Source organism: Salvelinus sp. IW2-2015, linkage group LG4q.1:29 (genome assembly GCF_002910315.2).
Source record: "Salvelinus sp. IW2-2015 linkage group LG4q.1:29, ASM291031v2, whole genome shotgun sequence".
NCBI classification, from domain to species: domain Eukaryota; kingdom Metazoa; phylum Chordata; class Actinopteri; order Salmoniformes; family Salmonidae; genus Salvelinus; species Salvelinus sp. IW2-2015.
This window is the reverse complement of record NC_036842.1, coordinates 45,393,674-45,405,391: the sequence shown is the minus strand read 5'-3', so window position 1 is coordinate 45,405,391 and position 11,718 is coordinate 45,393,674. Positions and strand designations below refer to the sequence as shown.

The following is an 11,718-nucleotide window of genomic DNA, read 5'->3' as shown; positions in this document are numbered from 1 at the left end:
TATTTACAGAAGTCACTGTATATGGCACGTTTGTCCCAATTCCTTTCCCACCTCTTCAATGTTAAGTGTCAGCAACAACAACCTGCATTGCTTCCTAAGAATGTAAGGATGTTTATGTAAGGAATGTAGGTCTTTAGGCTACTAAGTTTTATTTCTATTGTCAGCTGTTAACCATATTGTCAATCATCCTCCTGCACTCTAGCTTAGTCCCAGATCCGTTTGCTCTCTTGCCAACTCCATTGCTGTCATTGTAAAGCCAAACATGTCATGTCTGGAAGAGAAATCCATAAGGAATTGACAAGAGATCAGAAACTGACTGGCACCCAGGMTACCTCCACTAATTAAAATACGAAGCAATCGCCATAAAATCATTACAAAAATCAGGTTTATTATAGTGTAAAAAAGAAACATAAAATCAATTAGAATGTTGGTTGAACCATTATAAATGCCCACACAGCTTTTAGACAAGTGTGAATGTATGTACAATAAGAAAAGAGATGCGATTTGTGCACTTTACTGCATGCACCCATCCATCCACTCCTCCCGCCATCCCATCTGGTCTCTATCAATCACTTTCGCATAATATCCCTGTTTTCTGACAATTCTTCTGCTACTCTAGACTCAGAAGTAGCTAGTTTCCACCCCTGCTCCCAAAAGTAATCCCTTCCTCCCTCTTCAGGCACCTAATCTCTGTCCTATCAGAGAGGTCGAGGTATCTCTCATTATCACCATCAACAGCCAATCAGTCTGACCACCCTAAGGCAATTACAAGCCAGTGTCTGCGTCGCAAATGGCACCCTATTCCTCATATAGTGCACTCCTTTTGACGAGAGCCCTATGGATCCTGGACTACTTTTGAACAGAGCCCTATGAGCCCTGGTCAAAAGTAGTGCACTATATAGGGAGTAGGGTGCCATTTGGGACGCACATAGTATCTTAGTGCGGGGACTGTGTGCTGGCCCCGGGAGAGTCTGAGCGATCCATCTTCATCCCGGCCTCCAGCGAGATGGGAGAGGTGGAGGAAGAGGGAGGGAGCATGCCACTCTTACTCTCCAGGGAGGAAGAGGCGGACGTGGGGAGAGACACCACAATRTACTTCTGGAGGGGTCGCGACCCCCCCAGGCCGCCGGCCCCTCTGGACTCCAGCTTGACCAGAGGCTGCAGGGTGGAGGTAGCGCTGGCAACCGTGCTGGTCACCGAGGAGCCCGAGGAGGAACTCAGGGTGATCACCTGGAAGAGAAGGGAATATTACATTACACATCACAACACTTAACTAGGGCATCTAGATAAAAGCTTCCATGAAAAGTGATTATCAGAGAAACTTGAAGGTCTATAAAAAAGGGAATGTATAGGAAATCAATGACTGTATATTAAATGTTTAGTGAATCTAGGAGGACATAGAGTGAATACAAGAGTTAGAGTTGAAATACATTTGTTTTTGTTACTATTTCATATAATTGCAAATCAAGATGAAAAACAACAACAAGACTACTGTCCAGTACCTGCTGGGTGGAAGATGCCCCTGCACTGGTTGCCATGACGATGTACTTGGTTGCCGGAGGCGATGGCTGTGTTGGGGTGCCTGGTCGGGTGGACATGAGGGTGAGGGAGCTGGGAACCTTGATGATGCTGGGGGAACGGGACCCCCCCGACCCTCCTATCCCGCTCTGAGACACCGTTAGGGTGGGCCGAGGCTGCAACACAGACAGACAGATACAGTAGGACTTCAGATGGGGTTTTGTAACGTTACGTTGGATCATTACAGTTGCTGATATTGTCAGTTCATTTCAGCGTTGAGGTCAATTACATTTCAATTCTGGAAGTTAACAGAAATGTAAATCATTTTTCAATTAGGAAAATTTGAATTGGAATATAAATTGAACGGAAATGGAATTGACTCCAACCTTAGGCAGTTCATATACATCGTTTTACACATCTAGGTGCCCTACCTGTGTGATGGTGAGTGTGGTTCTGTTGACCTGCTGGGCCTGTAGTGCTGCCTGGGMCCGGGCCTTAACCACGTGGGAACAGAGCATGGGCCCCAGGTAACCGTAGTCTGCCCGGTACTGCTCCATGTTGTCAGGCAGGGGACGAGTCTTGGCGATAACGCTGGCACAGTGTTTCTGAGAGAGAAGAGGATATTAGTCAAGGATCTATGTCTCTCTTCCAGGTGGGTATGTGTAGCCAGTCTTGGACTAAAAAGCATGTTCAGTGGAGCTTTTTAGTCCAGAACTAGGCTTAATCTGTGTCTGGGAAACCAGCCCTAAATGTATGTAGCGGTCAATATAATATGTTGTCTGTGGTCCTATTTGTTTTAATAACAATAGAAGAATAAAACAAACATGTTTTATCATAAAGATGCATCTTCAATGGAATATTAACATTTTAGTCAACAATAATAAGTAGAACAATAACAGTTTGTGTTTGGCTCCTCACCAGTAGAAGGCTTTGGACGTGGTCTGCTCCTATCTTATCGATGTTGGAGACCACGGGTCCCTCAGACACAGCTTTGATACGAGCTCCTTCTATAGTGAGCCTGGGCAGGATCAACGTCTTGATCACCTGGAGGGGGGGGGGGAGTACACTATTATACACAGCTCAGACCAGGGTGAGAATATTCCCTCAAATGGCAGTACTCACGTCAGGTCCCAGTTCAGACAGTCCAGCGATGCAGCCTACCGTGTCGTCCACTGGGTCTTCTCATCCAACCAGCTCTGAGAGAAAGATGACGGGAAGAGATGTTCACGGCTCATAACGACGCTTATTGTCTCAATCCCAGTATTATATGTTATTTATTTGAACTAAAAACACACACGCACTTCCTTCCAAGTAGTCGATCAATCGGATGCATCTCCACGTACCTTGGTGAAGGTCTTGGTGATGCGTGACTGGATGTTGTTGGTGGTGGTGCTGAAGGTCTTACAGCTCTGGGCCATCAGACGGGCAGCGAAGTCCCTCAGAGCCCAGTGGTTGTCCACGTCAGGCCGCAAACACAGCTGCTTACTCACTATGCACGTCACACCGCTGGGATCAACTCGTGCAGCTAGACCACGACCAGGGAACCAAGAGAGGGACACATCAAATGGCAGGTGTTATGATCAGCACTGAGTTGAGGTCTGTCTGTATCAAAATGCTCCAGAAATAAAGGTTTTAGAATTATATTTTAATTTAGTTTTCAGTTTACTGTGTGTAATATTGACCCGTGTCATGTGTTTTGCTTTAGTTTTCAGTTTACTGTGTGTAATATTGACCCGTGTCATGTGTTTTGCTTTAGTTTTCAGTTTACTGTGTGTAATATTGACCCGTGTCTGTGTTTTGCTTTAGTTTTCAGTTTACTGTGTGTAATATTGACCCGTCTCATGTGTTTTGCTTTAGTTTTCAGTTTACTGTGTGTAATATTGACCTGTGTCATGTGTTTTGCTTTAGTTTTCAGTTTACTGTGTGTAATATTGATCCGTGTCATGTGTTTTGCTTTAGTTTTCAGTTTACTGTGTGTAATATTGACCCGTGTCATGTGTTTTGCTTTAGTTTTCAGTTTACTGTGTGTAATATTGACCGTGTCATGTGTTTTGCTTTAGTTTTCAGTTTACTGTGTGTAATATTGACCGTGTCATGTGTTTTGCTTTAGTTTTCAGTTTACTGTGTGTAATATTGACCCGTGTCATGTGTTTTGCTTTAGTTTTCAGTTTACTGTGTGTAATATTGACCCGTGTCATGTTTTTGCTTTAGTTTTCAGTTTACTGTGTGTAATATTGACCCGTGTCATGCTTTAGTTTCAGTTTACTGTGTGTAATATTGACCGTGTCATGCCTTAGTTCAGTTTACTGTGTATGCTATTTAGTTGGGTTAGAACTCTTACATATTTCTCTAGGTAGAGTGTGGGGTTGTCCATGAGGGCCTTGACCATCCTCATAAGGTAGATGAGCAGGGCCAGGTTGTTCTGCACCACGTTCACACGGACCTACAGGAGGAGAGGAGGACGTAAGAGAGAGGAACAAGCTAAAGGTCACAGGGTCATGATCCCTCCTGCACTGAAACACTTTGGCTCCATCTAAATAACTTGAAATGTCTCCTCCTCATCTCCTTTCCTTCAGCTGCACTGATCAGAAATGATTTGATCGGTGAAACAATATGGTGTAGCTCATCTTAGGCTAGCTTTCACCTGGTCAGTTCTTCAGATCAGTGCAGTGAATAAGATGAGGATGAAGAAAGGGAAGATTCGTTTCGACAATTGAGAAATAGCGTGTGCCATCAGCAGAAACCTATCTTGGAGGGTAGATAGAGATTGACAGGAAGGAAGAGAAGCTCACCCCTCAGAGATAAAAGTGCTGAATCTGGGGAGCATCTGGTAGAGCCAGGGTCTGTAGCAATACTCTGTAGAGCCTCCTGAAGAAGACAAGAGAGACATACTGGGTCAGAGAGATGGCATTATAACGTGGCAACAATAACAAAACCATACACACAGAAATACATACAGAAATGCATACATACAGTCATGACCAACATGATTGGCACCCTTGATAAAATTAGCAAAAAATACTGTATAAAATAAATAATATTCATAATTAGCTATATTGTATGCAAAAAAATGAAAGGATTTTTTTTTAATCTTTTTTTTTTTTTTTTTTTACAATTGCTCAAAGAAGAATATTTTGTTTTACAGGTAAAACATATTTTCTCTGAAGAAGATAGGGGTCCAAATAATGGCACCCGTTTTCAATACACCCTCCCCTTAGGAGGATAACGGCACTATGCCTGTTTCTATCATGTTTTATGAGATTACAGAACTAAGACCATCCCTCCATACAGAATCTGTGGACAGCTCTCTTTAATTCAAACCACAGCTTTTCAATGGTGTTCAATTCTGGAGATGGCCATTGCAAAATCACATTCTCCTTTCGACGCCAAACCCACTGGTGTGCTTGGACAAAGAGCTCTATTTTCATGTCATCTGACCATAGCACCGGTTCCAATCTAAGTGCCAATGCCGTTTAGCAAAATGCAGGCATTTACATTTGTTGGATGACATTAAAATATAGCTCAATTGGTCACGCACCCCTGTGGTGGTTTTGAGAGAAGGATGTGACAAGCAGAAAAGAACCCCATACCTACTTTAAAATATGGTGGTGGATCTTTGATGTTATGGGGCTATTTTGTTTCCACTGGTCCTGGGCTCTTGTTAAGGTCAACAGCATCATGAACTTTACCCAGTACCAGGACATTTTAGCCAAAAACCTGGTAGACTCAGACACAAAACTCTCGCACGTGTGCACACAAACACACACGGTTGACTCACAGCTCTCTTGGCCTCACAGGACCCGACGCAGGCCTCTGTGATCTCCTTGTAGTAGAGCTGCTGTTCCACTGAGAGCTCGTGAGTACTGCGGGGCTTCATCCTCATCAGACCCTCCTTCTTACCTGGGAGGGACCAAACCAGAGGGACCACAAACATTGATTAAATAAGAATAGCTTTTCTAGTATCCTTTTCACACTACCGTGCTGAGCCGAGCTGCACTTCACTGGCTTAGTTACACATCTACCATAGCGGCTTAAACCGTGCTGGAAAGGACAATGTGAAAAGAAAATATCAGAGCCAACATAGTATGGTTCGGTTTGACACGTCATCTGTGAAAAGGGTATACTTGTTCACATACAATTTTAAGATGGCGTACAGACACATCAGAAGCTCCTGACCTTTAGCCTCTGCAGATGTAGCTCCCTGGCCCTTCTGGATGGAGCCCTCCTCCTCCTGACCAGGCTTGACCACCTTGAGGGGCTCTGTCGACTCAGCCTTCTGCTGCTCTTTGGGGGCTGAGGGAAAGAGAAGGGGAAAGAAGTGAGATGGTATATACACATGATGGAAATGTGGTTGATTAGAGAAGAATGCTGCTTTACTCAAGTAGATGATAGAGAAGGATGGAAACAGACAAACACAGACAGACACAGACAGACAGACATCTCACCTGGGGGTGGGTTCTCTGGTATAGCAGGCTGGACACCTTCAATACTTAACCAGTGAGCTGAGGAACAGAGAACAAGACAGGAGGTACAACAAGAGCTTGTATAATCAACAAACCCAAACACTTGTTCAAAGATAATACCATCATATGGATAATCTACAACAATGGAAGTGGATCTAATAAAATACAATCAACATCAGTACAAGTAGGCCGATACCTTTGAAATGTTTGAATGCGTCAGTATCATACCGGGTGGAGGTATATGTTTTTGTAAAATCAACGCAACATTTTCACAAAACAAAATAGAAGTATACCTTTGAGCGAAACGTCAAGGGGGACTCTAGGGAGGGGTGTGTTGATGATGTCACTAAGGTCCACCTCCTTCTCCTCGTAGAAGTGAAGCTCTCTCCCTCCTCCGCTGGCAAAGCGAAATGGGATGAACTCCTGCGACTGGAACCCATACAGAGGCTGTGGAGGAGAGGCCTCTATGAAACCAAGCACTGGGATGGCTAATACTGTGATGGTTGCATAGATACAGACTGAAACTGAATGGTGCATGTATATGTGCAGTGACTTGAAATGTGCAAGTCGTGTGTAGTGACTTCCATCAATAACTATACCACCAATTGACTGATATCAATCAATTCTGTAACACTAGCAACACAAAACAGCTTTGGTTGAATTTGTACAGTGGCTTTAATCATTTATCTGATGATAGCTTAGTAATTGCTCTATTGACATTTTCAACCAAGTCTGTTTATGTAAATAACATCTAAAATGTTGCTTTCAATATAGCCTATATATTTGAGGTCCTGTGAAAAGTTCTCCAAAGAAAGAACCATTTCTCCATGATTGCGTAGTATAGTCCCCCTCACCTCTACATTCTTCAGTTTAAGAGCATGATCTATGTCGCTGGTTGTCAGTTTACGTCTCTTTCCGTGGTGCATAAACTTCAACGCGTCCTGGAAGACAAAGGGAGGGGGAAAACAGAAAATATGAGCAAAGGATCACATTTCATAACATAATTACCCTGTGTTCATTGGTATTGATAGGAACTGAGGTGCAACATGTCAGAGTGAGTCATCCAATAAGAACAGATTCTCATTTTCCGCAAATCATTTTGCTACGGTGTGCCCTACTGAACTCGGCCCTGCTCTTACCTGGGCGATCTCCTTTATTCTGTAGCTGACCTCCTCGCTCAGGGCAGCACAGCTCTCCTCCTGTAGCTGCCCCACTCCTATGGACTCTGCCATGGCCTTCATGGACTCAGTGGGCAAAACCACAGTGCACTGCTTCGGCCTCCGCTCCTCCGCCATGGTGGCTGTGGGATAGAGGGATAGTTGGGAGGTGAATGAGGAGGGATGTCAAGCTGAAAGAAAACTATTTTTCCCTTGTTTTGGGTTCTAATGGCCATGTTATAACTCACTTCCAGCTGCATCTTAGAAAACAAACATTATTCTGATTCATTTAAAATGACTCATCTTGTTTTGGGTTCTAATGGCCATGTTATAACTCACTTCCAGCTGCATCTTAGAAAACAAACATTATTCTGATTCATTTAAAAACAACTCATCTTGTTTTGAACACAAAGCATGCCTCTGAATCCAGGCTACATCCCAGGCTGTCACTGTATCTAATGTTAGGCTTCTGTAAATTCATGAATGGATGGTGAATGCAAGATTGCATAAATAAAAACATAAAAACTCATGATTAGAGATAAAGATATTACAGATCAGATGACTGACCACCAGCTTTCCCACTCTACTGTAAAGTCATTAAAACACACATTTCACCCCTCCTTGAAGGCAGCACAAATATACTAGCTGACAGTCAGCTGATGTTCCCTCCTTCTGTCAGAATGTGAAAAAGCTTTACATGCATGTGTTTTCAACTTTACATAATAATACATTTAATTTGTAAAACTGCATTTCAGTAGAGTTATCTCAAAGCTCAACTGAGGAAAAAAGTAAAACATTATATACAATAGAAATAACATACATTTAGAATCAATGGAGGTAAAATATCAATGGTGGGCTAGGTGCTAAATACATTTTACATTGGGTCTAGGACTATGAAAGCCTGTAGTAGTGGGTTTTAAGGCCCGTTTTAAAAGTTCAGCGTGACGGAGCAGCTCTCAGATGACCAGGGAAAGCATTCCATAGGCGAGGGGCAAGGGAGCAGAAGGCTCGGTCCCCCATAGTTCAAAGACGTGTCTTGGAGACTTGATGCAGCAGGGAGTTGCTGAAGCGGAGAGTGTGAGGTGGCTCGCTGATTGAGATAAGGTCACTGATGTAGGTGCACCTCAATCCATTCAAGGCTTTAAATCCAAGGATGAGGATTTTGAAGTCATTCCGGTAGTTGACCGGTAGCCAGTGGAGTTGGGCCAGGATCGGGGTGATGGGATCTGACTTCTTGGTTCTGGTCAGGTCCCTGGCAGCACTGTTCTGGATTAGTTGGAGCCTCTGTAGTGATTTAGCTGGGAGGCTCCCAAACAACACATTGCCGTAGTCGATCCGAGAGAAGATGAAGGCATGGATTAGGTTATCTGCATCTGGCTGGGAGAGTGAGGGTATGACCCGGGCAATGTATTTACACTGAAAAAATATATAAATGCAACATGTAAAGTGTTAGTCCCATGTTTCATGAGCTGAAATAAAAGATTGCAGAAATGTTCCATAGGCAAAAAGCGTATTTCTCTCAAATTTTTAGAGATTTTGTTTACATTCCTGTTAGTGAGCATTTCTCCTTTACCAAGATAATCCATCCACCAGGTGTGGCATATCAAGAAGCTGATTAAGCAGCATGATAAATACACAGGTGCACCTTGTGCTGGGGACAATAAAAGGCCACTTTAAAATGTGCTGTTTTGTCACACAACACAATGCCACAGATGTCCTAAGTTGAGGGAGAGTGTAATTGGCATGCTGACTGCAGGAATGTCAGCCAGAGCTGTTGCCAGAGAATTTAATGTTAATTTCTCTACCAACGTCGCTTTATAAAATTTGGCAGTACGTCCAACCAGCCTCACAACCACAGACCACGTGTAACCATGCCAGCCCAGGACCTCCACATCCGGCTTCTTCACTTGCAGGATCGTCTGAGACCAGCCACCAAGATAGCTGATAAAACTGGGGGTTTGCACAACCAAATACTTTCTGCACAAAGGAAGGGAAGCTCATCTCAGGGAAGCTCATCTGCATGCTCATCGTCCTCACTAGGGTCTTGACCTAATTGCAGTTCAGCGTCGTAACCAACTTCAGAGGGCAAATGCTCACCAACGATGGCCACTGGCACGCTGAAGAAGTGTACTCTTCACGGATGAATCCCAGTTTCAACTGTACCGGGCAGATGGCAGACGTATGGTGGCGTGGAGACGAGTAGTTAACTGATGTTAACATGGTGAACAGAGTGCCCCATGGTGGCGGTGGGGTTATGGTATAGGCAGGCATAAGCTACAGACAACAAACACAATTGCATTTTATCAATGACAATTTGAATGCAGAGATACCGTGACGAGATCCTGAGGCCCATTGTCGTGCCATTCATGTACAGCCCCATGTCGCAAGGATCTGTATACAATTCCTGGAAGCTGAAAATGTCCCAGTTCTTCCATGGCCTGCATACTCACCTGACATGTCACTCATTGAGCATGTTTGAGATGCTTTGGATCGATGTGTAAAATAGCATGTTCCAGTTTCAGCCAATATCCAGCAACTTTGCACAGCCATTGAAGAGGAGTGGGACAACTTTCCACAGGCCACAATCAACAGCCTGATCAACTCTATGTGAAGGAGATGTGTCGCGCAGCATGATGCAAATGGTGGTCACACCAGATACGGACTGGTTTTCTGATCCACACCCCTACCTTTTTTAAGGTATATGTGAGCAACAGATGCAGTCATGTGAAATCCATAGATTAGGGCCTAATTTCTTTCTTTCAATTGACTGATTTCTTTATATGGACTGTAACTCAGTAAAATCTTAGAAAAGGTTGCATTTATATTTGTGTTCAGTGTAAGATGGAAAAATAGTGTTTTACATATTTGTTTTATGTGGGCATCGAAGGACAGAGGAGGATCAAACTTGACTCCTAGGTTGGAGATGACAGAGGACACGTGGATGGCCTGGCCAGTGATTGTAGGGCAGATGTTTGCAGCACTGGTAAACTGTTTGGGTGTCCCAATAAGCAAAGCCTCAGTCTTGCTACTGTTCAATTGGAGAAAGTTATCTTTCATCCATTCCCTGATGTCCTCTAGGCAGCTGCTGAGTTTTGCTTGGGCAGAGATGGTGTCCGGTTTGGTGTTAATGTAAACCTGGTTATCGAAAGCGTGGAAGTTGATGTTATAATCTCTGACGATTTGGCCGAGAGGGAGCATGTAAATTATAAACAGGATTGGCTTGGAGGGGTCACGTCAATTGCCTGAGGGTCAGGCTGCAGAACTGGCAAGTGATCTTGGACCCCGGTGTCCATGTTGTACTGCTCGCAGTTCAATTTGCTGATCATTTTCCTACCAGYTCGTCTGCATGTTTTCCGTAGAATGAGCTCCTTCCACACACTGTAAAAAATACTGTTTTTCTAATGGCAACTTACTGGTAGCCAGTTACCTGTAAGTTAATGTTAAAAAGTACAGTATGTTACAGTGCTGTACTGTTGAACCAACGTTTATTTGGAATTTACTGTACTGTTAAACCAATGTTTCTTTGGAATTTAGGGTAACATACTGTACTATATGTTTACAGTAACTTACAGGTGACTGTCTGCCATTTAGTTACTGTAAAAACAACAGCATCATTTTTTTTTTACAGTGCAAGGTTGTTCTCATCAGTTCAAAACTCTTTGTGTGTAGTGGAGGAAAATTGCTGCCATTTCTTAATCTTTGAACCAGCCTTCGGGTCCAGGAGATAAGATAAAATGAGATGGGAAGAAGCTCAAGCCTGGTATTTGAATCCAAACAATTAGCCAATTGATTGATTACATAGTGTCAACAGCCTATAAAGCTACGTTAGGCTTCTTCTTTAAAACTCAAAGAGAGCGAACGGTAGTCATCGAAATGTAATAACAACTTGCTGGCATGCAGGCTAGTTAGCATAGCTAGCTACTAGACCGTTCCAGCCTAAGTTRCCTACCCGGTCTGAGATTTTACCCGATAGTTTGCAAGCGAATTACATATCAGAACCAAAAACAACATATGCAGCAGATTCTGCGATATATGTGTTATTCAAACAATTTTTATACAGTTCGGTGCATTTTGTTGATGTAATGGTTAGCTAATGCTAGCGAGCCAAGTTGATTAGCCTAGCGCTCTTACCTTTCTAAAGTTACCAATACGGTCGTTATACAGCAACAGGAGAAAGTACAAAATTATTCAAAACAAACAAATACTATTTAAATGTTTGACAGTGGTTCGTTTGCCAACCTAACTAATTACCGTATTTATTTATTTGTAGATTTATTTTTAACTGATTTAGCTATGGTTTGCAGCTCCGAACCCTTTTTCAGAAAATCCGCCATCTTGTTTTGTTTCTCAAGGTCCTCAAACATGTTTATTTGAATGTAATGTCATCCTATATTTTGAACCGTGGTAAATTTGTATCTATGGTGGTATACATTTTTATGAAGTTGGTCTTATTGTAAAATGTACTTCCAATAATTATTTCCTTACAATATACTATTTTTTAAAACGATTTTAGAAATATTTGATWCTACACATCTGGAAAGATTAGTTGGATGTTTTCACCAATCGGCTAGTTCTGCCTG

General features: G+C 42.9%; 1 pseudogene; it reads right to left on the bottom strand.

The window, feature by feature from the left end:
• Nucleotides 1-454: 454 nt before the first annotated feature.
• LOC111962035 (transcription initiation factor TFIID subunit 6-like) lies at nt 455-11,475 on the bottom strand (annotated as a pseudogene).
• Nucleotides 11,476-11,718: the final 243 nt, after the last annotated feature.